The sequence below is a fragment of the Conger conger genome, chromosome 12 (genome assembly GCF_963514075.1).
Source record: "Conger conger chromosome 12, fConCon1.1, whole genome shotgun sequence".
NCBI classification, from domain to species: domain Eukaryota; kingdom Metazoa; phylum Chordata; class Actinopteri; order Anguilliformes; family Congridae; genus Conger; species Conger conger.
Window position 1 is genome coordinate 1,253,296 of NC_083771.1, and position 22,782 is coordinate 1,276,077.

The 22,782-nt window shown below is 52.4% G+C and overlaps 1 non-coding gene and 1 pseudogene across 1 annotated transcript; both read left to right on the plus strand.

The window, feature by feature from the left end:
- Positions 1–17,333: 17,333 nt before the first annotated feature.
- On the plus strand, positions 17,334–17,515 carry LOC133106540 (U2 spliceosomal RNA). Its single transcript, XR_009704544.1, has one exon. It is a non-coding gene; the product is annotated as a U2 spliceosomal RNA (small nuclear RNA).
- Positions 17,516–20,268: 2,753 nt separating this feature from the next.
- LOC133106509 (U2 spliceosomal RNA) lies at positions 20,269–20,442 on the plus strand (annotated as a pseudogene).
- Positions 20,443–22,782: the final 2,340 nt, after the last annotated feature.

Sequence of the window (22,782 nt, forward strand, 5' to 3'; positions counted from 1 at the left end):
CTCTCCCCTAGTCTCCACTGTCACTCTCTCCCCTACAGTCTCCACTGTCACTCTCTCCTCTACAGTCTCCACTGTCACTCTCTCCCCTACAGTCTCCACTGTCACACTCTCCCCTACAGTCTCCACTGTCACTCTCTCCCCTAGTCTCCACTGTCACTCTCTCCCCTACAGTCTCCACTGTCACTCTCTCCTCTACAGTCTCCACTGTCACTCTCTCCCCTACAGTCTCCACTGTCACTCTCTCCCCTACAGTCTCCACTGTCACTCTCTCCCCTACAGTCTCCACTGTCACTTCTCTCCCCTACAGTCTCCACTGTCACTCTCTCCTCTACAGTCTCCACTGTCACTCTCTCCCCTACAGTCTCCACTGTCACTCTCTCTTCTACAGTCTCTACTGTCACTCTCTCCCCTAGTCTCCACTGTCACTCTCTCCCCTACAGTCTCCACTGTCACTCTCTCCTCTACAGTCTCCACTGTCACTCTCTCCTCTACAGTCTCCACTGTCACTCTCTCCTCTACAGTCTCCACTGTCTCTCTCCTCTACAGTCTCCTCTACAGTCTCCACTGTCACTCTCTCCCCTACAGTCTCCACTGTCACTCTCTCCCCTAGTCTCCACTGTCACTCTCTCCCCTACAGTCTCCACTGTCACTCTCTCCTCTACAGTCTCCACTGTCACTCTCTCCTCTACAGTCTCCACTGTCTCTCTCCTCTACAGTCTCCTCTACAGTCTCCACTGTCACTCTCTCCTCTACAGTCTCCACTGTCACTCTCTCCCCTACAGTCTCCACTGTCACTCTCTCCCCTAGTCTCCACTGTCACTCTCTCCCCTACAGTCTCCACTGTCACTCTCTCCCCTACAGTCTCCACTGTCACTCTCTCCCCTAGTCTCCACTCTCACTCTCTCCTCTACAGTCTCCACTCTCACTCTCTCCTCTACAGTCTCCACTGTCACTCTCTCCCCTACAGTCTCCACTGTCACTCTCTCCCCTACAGTCTCCACTGTCACTCTGTCCTCTACAGTCTCCACTGTCTCTCTCCTCTACAGTCTCCACTGTCACTCTCTCCCCTACAGTCTCCACTGTCACTCTCTCCTCTACAGTCTCCACTGTCACTCTCTCCCCTACAGTCTCCACGGTCACTCTCTCCCCTACAGTCTCCACTGTCACACTCTCCCCTACAGTCTCCACTGTCACACTCTCCTCTACAGTCTCCACTGTCACTCTCTCCCATACAATCTCCACTGTCACTCTCTCCTCTACAGTCTCCCACTGTCACTCTCTCCCCTACAGTCTCCACGGTCACTCTCTCCCCTACAGTCTCCACGGTCACTCTCTCCCCTACAGTCTCCACTAGTCACTTTCTCCCCTACAGTCTCCACTGTCACTCTCTCCTCTACAGTCTCCACTGTCACTCTCCCCTACAGTCTCTACTGTCTCTCTCTCCTCTACAGTCTCCACTGTCACTCTCTCCCCTACAGTCTCCACTGTCACTCTCTCCCCTACAGTCTCAACTGTCACTCTCTCCCCTACAGTCTCCACTGTCACTCTCTCCTCTACAGTCTCCACTGTCACTCTCATCCCCTACAGTCTCTACTGTCTCTCTCTTCCTCTACAGTCTCCACTGTCACTCTCTCCTCTACAGTCTCCACTGTCACTCTCTCCTCTACAGTCTCACACTGTCACTCTCTCCCTACAGTCTCACTGTCACTCTCTCCCCCACAGTCTCCACTGTCACTCTCTCCCCTACAGTCTCCACTGTCACTCTCCTCCCCTAGTCTCCACTGTCCCTCTCCCAGCTCTCCCTACAGTCCCACTGTCTCTCACTCCCTACAGTCTCCACTGTCACTCTCTCCCCTACAGTCTCCACTGTCACTCTCTCCCTCTACAGTCTCCACTGTCACTCTCTCCCCTACAGTCTCCACTGTCACTCTCTCCCTCTACAGTCTCTCCACTAGTCACTCTCTCCCCTACAGTCTCCACTGTCACTCTCTCCCCTACAGTCTCCACTGTCACTCTCTCATCTCCTCTACAGTCTCCACTGTCACTCTCTCCCCTACAGTCTCCACTGTCACTCTCTCCTCCTAGTCTCCACTGTCACTCTCTCCCTACAGTCTCCACTGTCACTCTCTCCCTACAGTCTCCCACTGTCACACTCTCCACCTACAGTCTCCACTGTCACACTCTCCCTACAGTCTCCACTGTCCCTCCACTGTCCCTCTCTCACAGTCTCCACTGTCACTCTCTCCCCTACAGTCTCCACTGTCACACTTCCCTACAGTCCTGTCCACTCTCCCTACAGTCTCCACTGTCACTCTCTCCTCTACAGTCTCCACTGTCACTCTCTCCCCTACAGTCTCTACTGTCACTCTCTCCTCTACAGTCTCCACTGTCACTCTCTCCTCTACAGTCTCCACTGTCACTCTCTCCTCTACAGTCTCACTGTCACTCTCTCCCTACAGTCTCCACTGTCACTCTCTCCTCTACAGTCTCCACTGTCACTCTCTCCCATACAGTCTCCACTGTCACACTCTCCCCTACAGTCTCCACTGTCTCTCTCCTCTACAGTTCCTCTACAGTCTCCACTGTCACTCTCTCCCACTACAGTCTCCACTGTCACTCTCTCCCCTAGTCTCCACTGTCACTCTCTCACCCTACAGTCTCCACTGTCACTCTCTCCTCTACAGTCTCCACTGAGCCACTCTCCACTGTCACTCTCTCCCCTAGTCTCCACTGTCACTCTCTCCCCTACAGTCTCCACTGTCACTCTCTCCTCTACAGTCTCCACTGTCACTCTCTCCCCTACAGTCTCCACTGTCACACTCTCCCCTACAGTCTCCACTGTCACTCTCTCCCCTAGTCTCCACTGTCACTCTCTCCCTACAGTCTCCACTGTCACTCTCTCCCCTAGTCTCCACTGTCACTCTCTCCTCTACAGTCTCCACTGTCACTCTCTCCCTACAGTCTCCACTGTCACTCTCTCCCTACAGTCTCCACTGTCACTCTCTCCCCTACAGTCTCCACTGTCACTCTCTCCTCTACAGTCTCCACTGTCACTCTCTCCCCTACAGTCTCCACTGTCACTCTCTCCCCTACAGTCTCCACTGTCACTCTCTCCCCTACAGTCTCCACTGTCACTCTCTCCCCTACAGTCTCCACTGTCACTCTCTCCTCTACAGTCTCCACTGTCACTCTCTCCTCTACAGTCTCCCTGTCACTCTCTCCCCTACGTCTCCACTGTCACTCTCTCCTCTACAGTCTCCACTGTCACTCTCTCCCCTACAGTCTCCACTGTCACTCTCTCCCTACAGTCTCCACTGTCACTCTCTCCTCTACAGTCTCCATGTCACTCTCTCCCTAGTCTCCACTGTCACTCTCTCCTCTACAGTCTCCACTGTCACTCTCTCCCCTACAGTCTCCACTGTCACACTCTCCCCTACAGTCTCCACTGTCACTCTCTCCTCTACAGTCTCCACTGTCACTCTCTCCCCTACGTCTCCACTGTCACTCTCTCCTCTACAGTCTCCACTGTCACTCTCTCCCTACAGTCTCCACTGTCACTCTCTCCCTACAGTCTCCACTGTCACTCTCTCCCCTACAGTCTCACTGTCACTCTCTCCTCTACAGTCTCCACTGTCACTCTCTCCCCTACAGTCTCCACTGTCACTCTCTCCCCTACAGTCTCCACTGTCACTCTCTCCCTACAGTCTCCACTGTCACTCTCTCCTCCTACAGTCTCCACTGTCACTCTCTCCCCTACAGTCTCCACTGTCACTCCTCTCCCCTACAGTCTCCACTGTCACTCTCTCCTCTACAGTCTCCACTGTCACTCTCTCCCCTACAGTCTCCACTGTCACTCTCTCCCCTACAGTCTCCACTGTCACTCTCTCCCTAGTCTCCACTGTCACTCTCTCCTCTACAGTCTCCACTGTCACTCTCTCCCCTACAGTCTCCACTGTCACTCTCTCCCCTACAGTCTCACTGTCACTCTCTCCCTAGTCTCCACTGTCACTCTCTCCTCTACAGTCTCCACTGTCACTCTCTCCCCTACAGTCTCCACTGTCACTCTCTCCCCTACAGTCTCCACTGTCACTCTCTCCCCTACAGTCTCCACTGTCACTCTCTCCCCTACAGTCTCCACGGTCACTCTCTCTCTACAGTCTCCACTGTCACTCTCTCCCCTAGTCTCCACTGTCACTCTCTCCCCTACAGTCCTCCACTGTCACTCTCTCCCCTACAGTCTCCACTGTCACTCTCTCCCCTACAGTCTCCACTGTCACTCTCTCCTCTACAGTCTCCACTGTCACTCTCTCCTCTACAGTCTCCACTGTCACTCTCTCCCCTACAGTCTCCACTGTCACTCTCTCCCCCACAGTCTCCACTGTCACTCTCTCCCCTTCAGTCTCCACTGTCTCTCTCCCCTACAGTCTCCACTGTCACTCTCTCCCCTACAGTCTCCACTGTCACTCTCTCCCCTACAGTCTCCACTGTCACTCTCTCCCCTACAGTCTCCACTGTCACTCTCTCCCCTACAGTCTCCACGGTCACTCTCTCCTCTACAGTCTCCACTGTCACTCTCTCCCCTAGTCTCCACTGTCACACTCTCCCCTACAGTCTCCACTGTCACTCTCTCCCCTAGTCTCCACTGTCACTCTCTCCTCTACAGTCTCCACTGTCACTCTCTCCTCTACAGTCTCCACTGTCACTCTCTCTACAGTCTCCACTGTCACTCTCTCCCCTACAGTCTCCACATTCACTCTCTCCCCTACAGTCTCTACTGTCACTCTCTCCTCTACAGTCTCCACTGTCACTCTCTCCCCTACAGTCTCCACTGTCACTCTCTCCTCTACAGTCTCCACTGTCACTCTCTCCCTACAGTCTCCACTGTCACTCTCTCCTCTACAGTCTCCACTGTCACTCTCTCCCCTACAGTCTCCACTGTCACACTCTCCCCTACAGTCTCCACTGTCACTCTCTCCTCTACAGTCTCCACTGTCACTCTCTCCCCTACAGTCTCCACTGTCACTCTCTCCCCTAAGTCTCCACTGTCACTCTCTCCTCTACAGTCTCCACTGTCACTCTCTCCCCTACAGTCTCCACTGTCACTCTCTCCCCTACAGTCTCCACTGTCACTCTCTCCCCTACAGTCTCCACTGTCACTCTCATCCCTACAGTCTCCACTGTCACTCTCTCCTCTACAGTCTCCACTGTCACTCTCTCCTCTACAGTCTCCACTGTCCTCTCTCCTCTATAGTCTCCACTGTCACTCTCTCCTCTACAGTCTCCACTGTCACTCTCTCCTCTACAGTCTCCACTGTCTCTCTCCTCTACAGTCTCCACTGTCACTCTCTCCTCTACAGTCTCCACTGTCACTCTCTCCCCTACAGTCTCCACTGTCACTCTCTCCTCTACAGTCTCCACTGTCACTCTCTCCCCTACAGTCTCCACAGTCACTCTCTCCCCTACAGTCTCCACTGTCACTCTCTCCTCTACAGTCTCCACTGTCCTCTCTCCTCTACAGTCTCCACTGTCACTCTCTCCTCTACAGTCTCCACTGTCACTCTCTCCCCTACAGTCTCCACTGTCACTCTCTCCTCTACAGTCTCCACTGTCACTCTCTCCCCTACAGTCTCCACAGTCACTCTCTCCTCTACAGTCTCCACTGTCTCTCTCCTCTACAGTCTCCTCTACAGTCTCCACTGTCACTCTCTCCCCTACAGTCTCCACTGTCACTCTCTCCCCTAGTCTCCACTGTCACTCTCTCCCCTACAGTCTCCACTGTCACTCTCTCCTCTACAGTCTCCACTGTCACTCTCTCCTCTACAGTCTCCACTGTCTCTCTCCTCTACAGTCTCCTCTACAGTCTCCACTGTCACTCTCTCCTCTACAGTCTCCACTGTCACTCTCTCCCCTACAGTCTCCACTGTCACTCTCTCCCCTAGTCTCCACTGTCACTCTCTCCCCTACAGTCTCCACTGTCACTCTCTCCCCTACAGTCTCCACTGTCACTCTCTCCCCTAGTCTCCACTCTCACTCTCTCCTCTACAGTCTCCACTCTCACTCTCTCCTCTACAGTCTCCACTGTCACTCTCTCCCCTACAGTCTCCACTGTCACTCTCTCCCCTACAGTCTCCACTGTCACTCTGTCCTCTACAGTCTCCACTGTCTCTCTCCTCTACAGTCTCCACTGTCACTCTCTCCCCTACAGTCTCCACTGTCACTCTCTCCTCTACAGTCTCCACTGTCACTCTCTCCCCTACAGTCTCCACGGTCACTCTCTCCCCTACAGTCTCCACTGTCACACTCTCCCCTACAGTCTCCACTGTCACACTCTCCTCTACAGTCTCCACTGTCACTCTCTCCCATACAATCTCCACTGTCACTCTCTCCTCTACAGTCTCCACTGTCACTCTCTCCCCTACAGTCTCCACGGTCACTCTCTCCCCTACAGTCTCCACGGTCACTCTCTCCCCTACAGTCTCCACTGTCACTTTCTCCCCTACAGTCTCCACTGTCACTCTCTCCTCTACAGTCTCCACTGTCACTCTCTCCCCTACAGTCTCTACTGTCTCTCTCTCCTCTACAGTCTCCACTGTCACTCTCTCCCCTACAGTCTCCACTGTCACTCTCTCCCCTACAGTCTCAACTGTCACTCTCTCCCCTACAGTCTCCACTGTCACTCTCTCCTCTACAGTCTCCACTGTCACTCTCTCCCCTACAGTCTCTACTGTCTCTCTCTCCTCTACAGTCTCCACTGTCACTCTCTCCTCTACAGTCTCCACTGTCACTCTCTCCTCTACAGTCTCCACTGTCACTCTCTCCCCTACAGTCTCCACTGTCACTCTCTCCCCCACAGTCTCCACTGTCACTCTCTCCCCTACAGTCTCCACTGTCACTCTCTCCCCTAGTCTCCACTGTCACTCTCTCCTCTACAGTCTCCACTGTCACTCTCTCCCCTACAGTCTCCACTGTCACTCTCTCCCCTACAGTCTCCACTGTCACTCTCTCCCCTACAGTCTCCACTGTCACTCTCTCCTCTACAGTCTCCACTGTCACTCTCTCCCCTACAGTCTCCACTGTCACTCTCTCCCCTACAGTCTCCACTGTCACTCTCTCCCCTACAGTCTCCACGGTCACTCTCTCCTCTACAGTCTCCACTGTCACTCTCTCCCCTAGTCTCCACTGTCACTCTCTCCTCTACAGTCTCCACTGTCACTCTCTCCCCTACAGTCTCCACTGTCACTCTCTCCCCTACAGTCTCCACTGTCATTCTCTCCTCTACAGTCTCCAATGTCACTCTCTCCCCTAGTCTCCACTGTCACTCTCTCCTCTACAGTCTCCACTGTCACTCTCTCCCCTACAGTCTCCACTGTCACACTCTCCCCTACAGTCTCCACTGTCACACTCTCCCCTACAGTCTCCACTGTCACTCTCTCCTCTACAGTCTCCACTGTCACTCTCTCCCCTACAGTCTCCACTGTCACTCTCTCCTCTACAGTCTCCACTGTCACTCTCTCCCCTACAGTCTCCACTGTCACTCTCTCCTCTACAGTCTCCACTGTCACTCTCTCCCCTACAGTCTCTACTGTCTCTCTCTCCTCTACAGTCTCCACTGTCACTCTCTCCTCTACAGTCTCCACTGTCACTCTCTCCTCTACAGTCTCCACTGTCACTCTCTCCCCTACAGTCTCCACTGTCACTCTCTCCTCTACAGTCTCCACTGTCACTCTCTCCCCTACAGTCTCCACTGTCACACTCTCCCCTACAGTCTCCACTGTCTCTCTCCTCTACAGTCTCCTCTACAGTCTCCACTGTCACTCTCTCCCCTACAGTCTCCACTGTCACTCTCTCCCCTAGTCTCCACTGTCACTCTCTCCCCTACAGTCTCCACTGTCACTCTCTCCTCTACAGTCTCCACTGTCACTCTCTCCCCTACAGTCTCCACTGTCACACTCTCCCCTACAGTCTCCACTGTCACTCTCTCCCCTAGTCTCCACTGTCACTCTCTCCCCTACAGTCTCCACTGTCACTCTCTCCCCTAGTCTCCACTGTCACTCTCTCCTCTACAGTCTCCACTGTCACTCTCTCCCCTACAGTCTCCACTGTCACTCTCTCCCCTACAGTCTCCACTGTCACTCTCTCCCCTACAGTCTCCACTGTCACTCTCTCCTCTACAGTCTCCACTGTCACTCTCTCCCCTACAGTCTCCACTGTCACTCTCTCCCCTACAGTCTCCACTGTCACTCTCTCCCCTACAGTCTCCACTGTCACTCTCTCCCCTACAGTCTCCACGGTCACTCTCTCCTCTACAGTCTCCACTGTCACTCTCTCCCCTAGTCTCCACTGTCACTCTCTCCTCTACAGTCTCCACTGTCACTCTCTCCCCTACAGTCTCCACTGTCACTCTCTCCCCTACAGTCTCCACTGTCATTCTCTCCTCTACAGTCTCCAATGTCACTCTCTCCCCTAGTCTCCACTGTCACTCTCTCCTCTACAGTCTCCACTGTCACTCTCTCCCCTACAGTCTCCACTGTCACACTCTCCCCTACAGTCTCCACTGTCACTCTCTCCTCTACAGTCTCCACTGTCACTCTCTCCCCTACAGTCTCCACTGTCACTCTCTCCTCTACAGTCTCCACTGTCACTCTCTCCCCTACAGTCTCCACTGTCACTCTCTCCTCTACAGTCTCCACTGTCACTCTCTCCCCTACAGTCTCTACTGTCTCTCTCTCCTCTACAGTCTCCACTGTCACTCTCTCCTCTACAGTCTCCACTGTCACTCTCTCCTCTACAGTCTCCACTGTCACTCTCTCCCCTACAGTCTCCACTGTCACTCTCTCCCCCACAGTCTCCACTGTCACTCTCTCCCCTACAGTCTCCACTGTCATCCTCTCCCCTAGTCTCCACTGTCACTCTCTCCTCTACAGTCTCCACTGTCACTCTCTCCCCTACAGTCTCCACTGTCACTCTCTCCCCTACAGTCTCCACTGTCACTCTCTCCCCTAGTCTCCACTGTCACTCTCTCCTCTACAGTCTCCACTGTCACTCTCTCCCCTACAGTCTCCACTGTCACTCTCTCCCCTACAGTCTCCACTGTCACTCTCTCCCCTAGTCTCCACTGTCACTCTCTCCCCTACAGTCTCCACTGTCACTCTCTCCCCTACAGTCTCCACTGTCACTCTCTCCCCTACAGTCTCCACTGTCACTCTCTCCCCTACAGTCTCCACGGTCACTCTCTCCCCTACAGTCTCCACGGTCACTCTCTCCTCTACAGTCTCCACTGTCACTCTCTCCCCTAGTCTCCACTGTCACTCTCTCCCCTACAGTCTCCACTGTCACTCTCTCCCCTACAGTCTCCACTGTCACTCTCTCCCCTACAGTCTCCACTGTCACTCTCTCCTCTACAGTCTCCACTGTCACTCTCTCCTCTACAGTCTCCACTGTCACTCTCTCCCCTACAGTCTCCACTGTCACTCTCTCCCCCACAGTCTCCACTGTCACTCTCTCCCCTTCAGTCTCCACTGTCTCTCTCCCCTACAGTCTCCACTGTCACTCTCTCCCCTACAGTCTCCACTGTCACTCTCTCCCCTACAGTCTCCACTGTCACTCTCTCCCCTACAGTCTCCACTGTCACTCTCTCCCCTACAGTCTCCACGGTCACTCTCTCCTCTACAGTCTCCACTGTCACTCTCTCCCCTAGTCTCCACTGTCACACTCTCCCCTACAGTCTCCACTGTCACTCTCTCCCCTAGTCTCCACTGTCACTCTCTCCTCTACAGTCTCCACTGTCACTCTCTCCTCTACAGTCTCCACTGTCACTCTCTCTACAGTCTCCACTGTCACTCTCTCCTCTACAGTCTCCACTGTCACTCTCTCCCCTACAGTCTCTACTGTCACTCTCTCCTCTACAGTCTCCACTGTCACTCTCTCCCCTACAGTCTCCACTGTCACTCTCTCCTCTACAGTCTCCACTGTCACTCTCTCTACAGTCTCCACTGTCACTCTCTCCTCTACAGTCTCCACTGTCACTCTCTCCCCTACAGTCTCCACTGTCACACTCTCCCCTACAGTCTCCACTGTCACTCTCTCCTCTACAGTCTCCACTGTCACTCTCTCCCCTACAGTCTCCACTGTCACTCTCTCCCCTAGTCTCCACTGTCACTCTCTCCTCTACAGTCTCCACTGTCACTCTCTCCCCTACAGTCTCCACTGTCACTCTCTCCCCTACAGTCTCCACTGTCACTCTCTCCCCTACAGTCTCCACTGTCACTCTCATCCCTACAGTCTCCACTGTCACTCTCTCCTCTACAGTCTCCACTGTCACTCTCTCCTCTACAGTCTCCACTGTCTCTCTCCTCTATAGTCTCCACTGTCACTCTCTCCTCTACAGTCTCCACTGTCACTCTCTCCTCTACAGTCTCCACTGTCTCTCTCCTCTACAGTCTCCACTGTCACTCTCTCCTCTACAGTCTCCACTGTCACTCTCTCCCCTACAGTCTCCACTGTCACTCTCTCCTCTACAGTCTCCACTGTCACTCTCTCCCCTACAGTCTCCACAGTCACTCTCTCCCCTACAGTCTCCACTGTCACTCTCTCCCCTACAGTCTCCACTGTCACTCTCTCCCCTACAGTCTCCACTGTCACTCTCTCCTCTACAGTCTCCACTGTCACTCTCTCCCCTACAGTCTCTACTGTCTCTCTCTCCTCTACAGTCTCCACTGTCACTCTCTCCTCTACAGTCTCCACTGTCACTCTCTCCTCTACAGTCTCCACTGTCACACTCTCCCCTACAGTCTCCACTGTCACTCTCTCCCCTACAGTCTCCACTGTCACTCTCTCCCCTAGTCTCCACTGTCACTCTCTCCTCTACAGTCTCCACTGTCACTCTCTCCTCTACAGTCTCCACTGTCACTCTCTCCACTACAGTCTCCACTGTCACTCTCTCCCCTACAGTCTCCACTGTCACTCTCTCCTCTACAGTCTCCACTGTCACTCTCTCCCCTACAGTCTCCACTGTCATTCTCTCCCCTACAGTCTCCAATGTCACTCTCTCCCCTAGTCTCCACTGTCACTCTCTCCTCTACAGTCTCCACTGTCACTCTCTCCTCTACAGGCTCCACTGTCACTCTCTCCCCTACAGTCTCCACTGTCACACTCTCCTCTACAGTCTCCACTGTCACTCTCTCCCCTACAGTCTCCACTGTCACTCTCTCCTCTACAGTCTCCACTGTCACTCTCTCCCCTACAGTCTCCACTGTCACTCTCTCCCCTACAGTCTCCACTGTCACTCTCTCCCCTACAGTCTCCACTTTCACTCTCTCCTCTACAGTCTCCACTGTCACTCTCTCCCCTACAGTCTCCACTGTCACTCTCATCCCTACAGTCTCCACTGTCACTCTCTCCTCTACAGTCTCCACTGTCACTCTCTCCCCTACAGTCTCTACTGTCTCTCTCTCCTCTACAGTCTCCACTGTCACTCTCTCCTCTACAGTCTCCACTGTCATTCTCTCCTCTACAGTCTCCACTGTCACTCTCTCCCCTACAGTCTCCACTGTCACTCTCTCCCCTACAGTCTCCACTGTCACTCTCTCCTCTACAGTCTCCACTCTCACTCTCATCCCTACAGTCTCCACTGTCACTCTCTCCCCTACAGTCTCCACTGTCACTCTCTCCCCTACAGTCTCCACTGTCACTCTCTCCTCTACAGTCTCCACTGTCTCTCTCCTCTACAGTCTCCACTGTCACTCTCTCCCCTACAGTCTCCACTGTCACTCTCTCCCCTACAGTCTCCACTGTCACTCTCTCCCCTACAGTCTCCACTGTCACTCTCTCCCCTACAGTCTCCACTGTCACTCTCTCCTCTACAGTCTCCACTGTCACTCTCTCCCCTACAGTCTCCACTGTCACTCTCTCCTCTACAGTCTCCACTGTCACTCTCTCCCCTACAGTCTCCACTGTCACTCTCTCCTCTACAGTCTCCACTGTCACTCTCTCCCCTACAGTCTCCACTGTCACTCTCTCCCCTACAGTCTCCACTGTCACTCTCTCCCCTACAGTCTCCACTGTCACTCTCTCCCCTACAGTCTCCACTGTCACTCTCTCCTCTACAGTCTCCACTGTCACTCTCTCCCCTACAGTCTCCACTGTCACTCTCTCCCCTACAGTCTCCACTGTCACTCTCTCCCCTACAGTCTCCACTGTCACTCTCTCCCCTACAGTCTCCACTGTCACTCTCTCCCCTACAGTCTCCACTGTCACTCTCTCCTCTACAGTCTCCACTGTCTCTCTCCTCTACAGTCTCCACTGTCACTCTCTCCCCTACAGTCTCCACTGTCACTCTCTCCTCTACAGTCTCCACTGTCACTCTCTCCTCTACAGTCTCCACTGTCACTCTCTCCCCTACAGTCTCCACTGTCACTCTCTCCCCTACAGTCTCCACTGTCACTCTCTCCCCTACAGTCTCCACTGTCACTCTCTCCTCTACAGTCTCCACTGTCACTCTCTCCTCTACAGTCTCCACTGTCACTCTCTCCCCTACAGTCTCCACTGTCACTCTCTCCCCCACAGTCTCCACTGTCACTCTCTCCCCTACAGTCTCCACTGTCACTCTCTCCCCTAGTCTCCACTGTCACTCTCTCCTCTACAGTCTCCACTGTCACTCTCTCCCCTACAGTCTCCACTGTCACTCTCTCCCCTACAGTCTCCACTGTCACTCTCTCCCTAGTCTCCACTGTCACTCTCTCCTCTACAGTCTCCACTGTCACTCTCTCCCCTACAGTCTCCACTGTCACTCTCTCCCCTACAGTCTCCACTGTCACTCTCTCCCCTACAGTCTCCACTGTCACTCTCTCCCCTACAGTCTCCACGGTCACTCTCTCCTCTACAGTCTCCACTGTCACTCTCTCCCCTAGTCTCCACTGTCACTCTCTCCTCTACAGTCTCCACTGTCCCTCTCTCCTCTACAGTCTCCACTGTCACTCTCTCCCCTACAGTCTCCACTGTCACTCTCTCCTCTACAGTCTCCACTGTCACTCTCTCCTCTACAGTCTCCACTGTCACTCTCTCCCCTACAGTCTCCACTGTCACTCTCTCCTCTACAGTCTCCACTGTCACCCTCTCCTCTACAGTCTCCACTGTCACTCTCTCCCCTAGTCTCCACTGTCACTCTCTCCTCTACAGTCTCCACTGTCACTCTCTCCTCTACAGTCTCCACTGTCACTCTCTCCCCTACAGTCTCCACTGTCACTCTCTCCTCTACAGTCTCCACTGTCACTCTCTCCCCTACAGTCTCCACTGTCACACTCTCCCCTACAGTCTCCACTGTCACTCTCTCCCCTAGTCTCCACTGTCACTCTCTCCCCTACAGTCTCCACTGTCACTCTCTCCTCTACAGTCTCCACTGTCACTCTCTCCTCTACAGTCTCCACTGTCACTCTCTCCTCTACAGTCTCCACTGTCACTCTCTCCCCTACAGTCTCCACTGTCACTCTCTCCCCTACAGTCTCCACTGTCACTCTCTCCTCTACAGTCTCCACTGTCACTCTCTCCCCTACAGTCTCCACTGTCACTCTCTCCCCTACAGTCTCCACTGTCACTCTCTCCCCTACAGTCTCCACTGTCACTCTCTCCCCTACAGTCTCCACTGTCACTCTCTCCTCTACAGTCTCCACTGTCACTCTCTCCCCTACAGTCTCCACTGTCACTCTCTCCTCTACAGTCTCCACTGTCTCTCTCTCCTCTACAGTCTCCACTGTCACTCTCTCCCCTACAGTCTCCACTGTCACTCTCTCCTCTACAGTCTTCACTGTCTCTCTCTCCTCTACAGTCTCCACTGTCTCTCTCTCCTCTACAGTCTCCACTGTCACTCTCTCCCCTACAGTCTCCACTGTCACTCTCTCCTCTACAGTCTCCACTGTCACTCTCTCCTCTACAGTCTCCACTGTCACACTCTCCCCTACAGTCTCCACTGTCACTCTCTCCTCTACAGTCTCCACTGTCACTCTCTCCCCTACAGTCTCCACTGTCACTCTCTCCTCTACAGTCTCCACTGTCACTCTCTCCCCTACAGTCTCCACTGTCACTCTCTCCCCTACAGTCTCCACTGTCACTCTCTCCCCTACAGTCTCCACGGTCACTCTCTCCTCTACAGTCTCCACTGTCACTCTCTCCCCTAGTCTCCACTGTCACTCTCTCCTCTACAGTCTCCACTGTCCCTCTCTCCTCTACAGTCTCCACTGTCACTCTCTCCCCTACAGTCTCCACTGTCACTCTCTCCTCTACAGTCTCCACTGTCACTCTCTCCTCTACAGTCTCCACTGTCACTCTCTCCCCTACAGTCTCCACTGTCACTCTCTCCTCTACAGTCTCCACTGTCACTCTCTCCTCTACAGTCTCCACTGTCACTCTCTCCCCTAGTCTCCACTGTCACTCTCTCCTCTACAGTCTCCACTGTCACTCTCTCCTCTACAGTCTCCACTGTCACTCTCTCCCCTACAGTCTCCACTGTCACTCTCTCCCCTACAGTCTCCACTGTCACTCTCTCCCCTACAGTCTCCACTGTCACTCTCTCCCCTACAGTCTCCACTGTCACTCTCTCCCCTACAGTCTCCACTGTCACTCTCTCCTCTACAGTCTCCACTGTCACTCTCTCCCCTACAGTCTCCACTGTCACTCTCTCCTCTACAGTCTCCACTGTCTCTCTCTCCTCTACAGTCTCCACTGTCACTCTCTCCCCTACAGTCTCCACTGTCACTCTCTCCTCTACAGTCTCCACTGTCTCTCTCTCCTCTACAGTCTCCACTGTCTCTCTCTCCTCTACAGTCTCCACTGTCACTCTCTCCCCTACAGTCTCCACTGTCACTCTCTCCTCTACAGTCTCCACTGTCACTCTCTCCTCTACAGTCTCCACTGTCACACTCTCCCCTACAGTCTCCACTGTCACTCTCTCCTCTACAGTCTCCACTGTCACTCTCTCCCCTACAGTCTCCACTGTCACTCTCTCCCCTACAGTCTCCACTGTCACTCTCTCCCCTACAGTCTCCACTGTCACTCTCATCCCTACAGTCTCCACTGTCACTCTCTCCTCTACAGTCTCCACTGTCACTCTCTCCTCTACAGTCTCCACTGTCTCTCTCCTCTACAGTCTCCACTGTCACTCTCTTTTCTACAGTCTCCACTGTCACTCTCTCCTCTACAGTCTCCACTGTCTCTCTCCTCTACAGTCTCCACTGTCACTCTCTCCCCTACAGTCTCCACTGTCACTCTCTCCCCTACAGTCTCCACTGTCACTCTCTCCCCTACAGTCTCCACTGTCACTCTCTCCTCTACAGTCTCCACTGTCACTCTCTCCTCTACAGTCTCCACTGTCACTCTCTCCTCTACAGTCTCCACTGTCACTCTCTCCCCTACAGTCTCCACTGTCACTCTCTCCTCTACAGTCTCCACTGTCACTCTCTCCCCTACAGTCTCCACTGTCACTCTCTCCCCTACAGTCTCCACTGTCACTCTCTCCCCTACAGTCTCCACTGTCACTCTCTCCTCTACAGTCTCCACTGTCACTCTCTCCTCTACAGTCTCCACTGTCACTCTCTCCTCTACAGTCTCCACTGTCACTCTCTCCCCTACAGTCTCTACTGTCTCTCTCTCCTCTACAGTCTCCACTGTCACTCTCTCCTCTACAGTCTCCACTGTCACTCTCTCCTCTACAGTCTCCACTGTCACTCTCTCCCCTACAGTCTCCACTGTCACTCTCTCCCCTACAGTCTCCACTGTCACTCTCTCCCCTAGTCTCCACTGTCACTCTCTCCTCTACAGTCTCCACTGTCACTCTCTCCCCTACAGTCTCCACTGTCACTCTCTCCCCTACAGTCTCCACTGTCACTCTCTCCCCTAGTCTCCACTGTCACTCTCTCCTCTACAGTCTCCACTGTCACTCTCTCCCCTACAGTCTCCACTGTCACTCTCTCCTCTACAGTCTCCACTGTCACTCTCTCCCCTACAGTCTCCACTGTCACTCTCTCCCCTACAGTCTCCACGGTCACTCTCTCCTCTACAGTCTCCACTGTCACTCTCTCCCCTAGTCTCCACTGTCACTCTCTCCTCTACAGTCTCCACTGTCAGTCTCTCCCCTACAGTCTCCACTGTCACTCTCTCCTCTACAGTCTCCACTGTCACTCTCTCCCCTACAGTCTCCACTGTCTCTCTCCTCTACAGTCTCCACTGTCACTCTCTCCTCTACAGTCTCCACTGTCACTCTCTCCCCTACAGTCTCCACTGTCACTCTCTCCCCTACAGTCTCCACTGTCACTCTCTCCCCTACAGTCTCCACTGTCACTCTCTCCTCTACAGTCTCCACTGTCACTCTCTCCACTACAGTCTCCACTGTCACACTCTCCCCTACAGTCTCCACTGTCACTCTCTCCTCTACAGTCTCCACTGTCACTCTCTCCCCTACAGTCTCCACTGTCACTCTCTCCCCTACAGTCTCCACTGTCACTCTCTCCCCTACAGTCTCCACTGTCACTCTCTCCCCTACAGTCTCCACTGTCACTCTCTCCTCTACAGTCTCCCTCGCTGTATTCTCCTGTCTCAGTCGCTGCCTCTTCCACCATCTCCTGTGACCTGGCGTGGTTCGGCACCCACAAGGTGTTGCCAGTGCGGGCAGTGATGCACGCGAGACGCCTGGCTACTGTTGCGGTGTGCCCCCGGGATGGATGCCGGGACGAGGAGTCAGTCCGCCACGCTCTGTGGGACTGTGAGGCCGCCAGGGAGCTCTGGAGGCTGGCCGACCCCCTGCTGAGCCTCTTCCTCAGAGGGAGGACAATTACCCTGCAGCACGCCCTTTACGGGGCGGGGAAACAGGAGCTGGGGACCAGGAGCTGGAGGGCCATGTGGCTCAGAGTGAACTGCTGCCAGGAGGCCCTCTGGACAGCCAGGACTCTGTGGCTAGAGGAGAGGAGATCTCTGGCACCAGAGGCAGTGTGGCGGCTGGGGAAAGCCCTGGTAAGGGATTACTTGAAGCGGGACCTGAGGAGGAAAGGCTGTGACGATGTGGGCCCCGCAGCATGGACTCTCGTGGGTGCGGACTGAGGAAGAGCAATATATTTTCTTTTAAATCTGGTGTGGTTAATTTTACGTATTTAAAATGTGTGTTTGGATTTGTTTGCCTCTGTGGGAGGGGGGAAAATAAAGCCAGTTTTTTTTTCTTTTACCTTTTGGGGTGGGTTTGGGAAATGTCTTTGTATGTCTTGAGTTTGGTTGTTGTTGGTAAGTCTTTGTGTTAAAGGTTTAAAATGAAAAATTAATGTTAGCCCAAGAAGATTGTAAACTGAGGGCAGATATAATAAAAACAAAAAAAACTAAAAAATCTGTTCTTATCGGTTTAATATCTGATACGTCCCCTATCAGGGGACTACATATTAAATTGATTTTTGGTACAGGGAGTCGGACAAGGAGCTTGCTCCGTCCGCTTCAAGCATCGACCTGTTATTGCAGTGCATTCGGGAACGGTGCGCCTCTCCAAGTTTTGTGGAAAAAAAGTTGTGTTCTGTTGTAATTTACGAGGTCGGTGGGTTGCCCTGTTCTCCTCTTTTTTTCCCTTTTTTTTTTGGGATGTTTGTTTGTTTGTTTGTTTGTATGTATGTGCCTGCAGATCCCGGGCAGCGGGGGGGGGTAAAGGTGCTGCAGTACGCAGACGATACCTTAGTGGTGGTCTCATCAGAGAGAGACGTGGAGAGGGTCATGGGCCTGGTGGGACAGTACTGCAGAGGGTCAGGGTCGAAGATAAACTATGGTAAGTCGACAGTGATGGTGACCGAGGGATGGAGAGTGGAACAGCATGGCCTCGCAGTGGACGGGGTGAAGGTGCTGGGGATCCGGTTCAGCAGGGAGAGGGCGGACAGGCTGAACTGGGAACAGTGCCTAGAAAAGGTAAGGAAGAGGTTAGACTTGTGGAGGGCGAGAACACTAAACCTGTCAGGTAAGGTTCTGGTGGTGAAGGCGGACATTTTGCCGCAGTTAATTTATCGAGGAAGAGTTTTCCCGATCCCGGCGGGGTGCAAGATAAAGCTTTTTAACTTTCTGTGGGGAGGGCGTTTGGAGCCCGTAAAAAGAGAAATTTCGTTTTTGCCGGTGGAGAAGGGAAGGAGGGGTCTTGTGGACGTAAGCCTGAAACTTGAGGTGGTGTACTTGAAAAGTATTTTTGACACCGTGGTGGGAGCTGAGAGCCACAAAAGCAGGCAGATCATGAAGATGTGGGTGGGGACGGCCATGAGAGAGCTGGTGGGGTGGGATAACATCGTGGCGCAGGGGCTGCGGGACCATAGGGCCCTATATAATGCGCTCTTGGGCAGGAGGACGAGGGAGGTAGAGAGGGAGGTGGAAAGGAGCGGAGGGCAATGGAGGTGGTTATCAGCCAGGTGGCTCCCAAACTGGGCAAGAGACCTGGGGCTTCATTTCTAAAACTGTGCGTAGGATTCTTGTCAAAAGGTTGCGTACGCACAAAAATATTCTGATTTATAAAACAGTGCACACGCACGTCCCATGCCAGTTTTCCTTTATGAATCACAATCAACTCTAAATGTGGCTTCATGTCCCGCCCACAGTTGCCTATAAATAGGCAGTGAAACACCCCTAATGAATATGCATTTCACGAAGACGACAATGGCAAACGCTGAAAAGAAGGCCAAGAAAAGGAATTTCTCACAGTGTGAGATTGAAGTTCTTGTTGGGCAGGTGGACACCCGAAAGAAGAAGTTATTTGGTGGGCACAGTGTGGGCATTACTAATGCCAAAAAGGCGTTAGAGTGGCAGCATTTGGCTGATGCTGTGAATGCTGTGGGGTCAACGGTTCGGACCATCGCCGACATAAAAAAAAAGTCTGACATTAAAGTGGATGCTAAAAAGGGCATAGCCATGCACAGCCATGCACGAACAGTTCTGCACAACGAATGTGATTATGACGATGATAATAATAATAATAATAATAATAATAATAATAATAATAATACACGTTATTTGTCTAGCACCATTGAAAACACAGTTACAAAATTAAGAGATAAAACAAACAAAAATCCATAACAATAAACACATTATAAAACATAATATATGAATATGATAACAATATATGAAACTATGCATTCGTATCTGCCCGACTGACGCATTGTAAACGGCATCAGTGCAGCGTAATTTGTCCGACTGTTGACCATATTATTTATGAGAATACATTTAATAACATGAAGTATTGTTTAACAATTTGGCTACATATTTGACAGATTATTTTACAACAACATATCTCCGTTTATATTTATCATCCTAAGTCATATTTTTTGGGCACTCCAGGGAGCATCAATCAAACAACTGTTTGTTTATTCGTTGTAAGAGAGGCTTTTATCCGTTTTTTCAAATTAACTCTTCATATATGATACGTGAGAGGTAATATTTAGATTTATTTTACACAGTGGTATCAATTTCACACCGTTTCTCGCGTTTCATCCCTTTGCCATCGGAGTCGCAGTTTCTCATTTCTCCAGTTAATGTGCGTACGCATGGATCAGAGTTTCCGCGGAGGACCGCACATTTTCCCGTGTCCCAAAGTTTTCGAAGAAAGTGGTGTACGCATTCTTTTGTGCATACGCAACGTTTATAAATGAGGCCCCTGAACTTGTTGGCCAGTCTGGGAAGACTACCGGTGAGGGAGAGGATGCACAGGGCTGGCACTGCCAGGAGCCCTTTGTGCCCCAGGGGCTGTGGGAGGGAGGAGACGGGAGGGCATGCCCTATGGGAATGCCCTTTTGCAAGGGTCTTTTGGGGGAGGGCAAACAGGGTGGTGTTTCTCCCGGTCTGGGCCACAGCAGTGGACAAGGCTGGGGTCATGAGGGCAGCTGGGGTGGAGAGTCGGAAGGCTGAGGAGAGGGAGGTGTTCAGCCTCCTAGTGAGCTGGGGGAAGCTGGCCCTGTGGGACAGCAGAAATCAAAAGATTGTGAATCCCTCAAGTAGCACGACGGGGGTGCAGTGCTACAGGGGGTGGGAAAGAAGAGTAATGGTGGAGATAAGGGTATGCGCCCAGGTAGAGGGAAAAAAAGGTGTGAAAAGAAATGGGAAAAGGTGAAGGCCGCCTTGAGCCTGTAAGAGGCAAATGTGTAAATAGTGTACATAAAAGTGTAAATAATGAATGTATGTGTTGTCTGTGGAAAGGGTGATAGGTCTGTATATTGTTTGTGTTATATGTATGTAATGTTAATATGATGTAAAATGATATTTGTGTAAATAAAAATTTCTCATACAAAAAAAAAATCTGTTCTTATCAGTTTAATATCTGATACGTCCCCTATCAGGGGACTATATATTAAACGGATTTTTGGCACAGGGAGTCGGAGAAGGAGCTTGCTCCATCTGCTTCAAGCATCGACCCGTTATTGCAGTGTGTTCAGGAACGGTGCGCCTCTCCAAGTTTTGTGTAAAAAAAGGTTGTGTTTTGTTGTGTTTTGTTGTCGTTTATTAGGTGGGTGGGTTGCCCTGTTCTCCCCCCCTTTTTTTTGGTGTTTTTTGTTTGTCCCCAATGAGGGTGACCTTCCAGGCTGACGGAGGAGGGAGAACCAGCTGGGAGGGAGCCCTCCGCCACGTCCAAAATAAAATCAAGAGCTGGAGTGCATGGCCCTTGACTATAGCGGGTAAGATCCTTGTCCTGAAGGCAATTGTCCTACCCATTCTGCTCTATGTGTTTCCCCCAGACAAAGCCACCGGGAAGCTAATTACTCGGATGGCTTTCCGCTTTGTCTGGGGGAGCACCATGGAAAAGCTAAAACGCGTCACCCTCCTCAAGGAGGAGCGGAATGGGGGGCGGGGGGTCCCAGACATTGTTAACATCATTATGGTGCAGGGTCTGGCCCCCCTTGTCCAGAATGCAGGGCAGGTGGGTAAGGCCTCTGGTACCTTTGTCAGGTACTATGCCACCCCCTTCCTCAGAGCAATGGGCTTGGGTGTGCTGGACCTCACCATACCCTACAGCTGGGACCCCCCCTACGTCTACCGAGCCCTGAAGGACTTTGCCTACAGGACGGATCTGCCCAGGGCTGGCCTAACCTCGTGGAGCTACAAAATGATTATGGCTCATTTAAGATCTGGACAAATCGTAACGCTCCCGAGGGGGGGGCCAGACCTGGACCCGCAAGTCATCTGGGCAAATGTAACACACAAATGTCTTACAAACAAGCAAAAAGACATTGCCTGGATGACAGCCCATATGTGTCTCCCCACAAGAACTTTTATGTATCGCCGGCACTTAGCCCTGACCGAACGCTGCCCCCACGGATGCACTAACTCAGAACACATTCACCACCTGTTCTGGCCAGGCGGGTCTGGGGCCTTGTTTGTTCCTCTGTCTCCCTGTGCAGGTTCCTGCCGAGGTCCTCCCTGATGGCTGAGGGCATCCTCTACGGTCCGCCGGGGGGATGCAAGACCACCGTGCTCCAGCGTCAGTGGAGGATCATAAATACCGTGAAGCAGGTCCTGTGGGAGACGAGGAACATCAAGGTCTACCAGAAAACATCTGTAGACCTGGTCACTCTCCGGAGGAGGATACAAAACCTCCTCCAGGACGGCATTCTTGTGGAAATGCACAGCAACAAAAACCTGTCTAGAGAGAAGTGGGGGGTGGACCACTGGAAAGAACTTATCATATAGTCCACCCCCCCCTAAGGGACACAGAAGCCTCTCGGGACAGTAAAACCTGAGCGAAATTGACTTTTTTCTTTACTATTTCTTTGTCTTTTAATCCACCTTTGCTGCTTTTGTTTAAGTTTTCTGAAGTATCTCTTAATTTTTTTATCATTTTCAAATCACCGTTTCTTAAAGTTTGTTTCCTATTTCTTCTGATGTCCTCGTTTCATTAGTTCAAGCGTTTGTGTTAATGATTATTTTGTGTTATTGAGTGCGTTTAAAAAATAATAATAATAAAAAAAAAAAATTGAAATGTAAAGAAATTGCAAATACCAATAAAACTTCGAACGGTATAACGACAGACGGCAATGTGCGACAGGTATGCGGGTTGCTTGCGAGTCACCGACGAGTCTGACTTATTACCTGCTTGCCGCATGCGATTGATGCCCCGCTGGCTAAATAGCTTAGGTCGCTGCCTAGAGAGCAGCTATTCAGTAAGTAACTTGGTAGTAAGTACGCAATAGAGTACTTGGCATGTGTTAAGTGTTTTTGGCGGCTGTGCCTGCCGGCAGAGGACAGTAGAGGACAGTGGGTCTTGGTGGGTGGGAGGAGCAAGCTGAGTCCGGTTGTTACGGTAGCCGGCCGGCCAGTTCTTGGGAAGGCGGGGAGGGGGGCCGGGTCCAGGTGATATCTGCCCCGAGCGCGGTCCGGGGGCACCGGGAGGGCGCCGTCGGCAGGGGCCAGTTTCTGGTTATCGCTTCTCGGCCTTTTGGCTAAGATCAAGGGTAAGATCCATGTTTGTTCATGGATCCCCTAGGGTCTCTGCCTGAGGTCTGGAGCATACTACACCAGCTCTCAAGCCAGCCTTCGGCCTGGTGATCAGGGGTTTTCTAGTTTCCCCCTGATAGCGTAGCACCCTTCGGGGTTAGAAATGTACCCTTCGGGGCCTGAATTGAACCCTTCGGGGGCTTGAATTGTACCCTTCGGGGGCATCTGATTGGATTTATTGTTACTGGAACTTGGATTTGGACATGGATTGATTTGGATTTTGACTTGGACAACCTCGCTGTTGTATATATGTATATAGGACTAGAGTAGATTTAATTTTAAAAAAAGTAAAACTCTTAG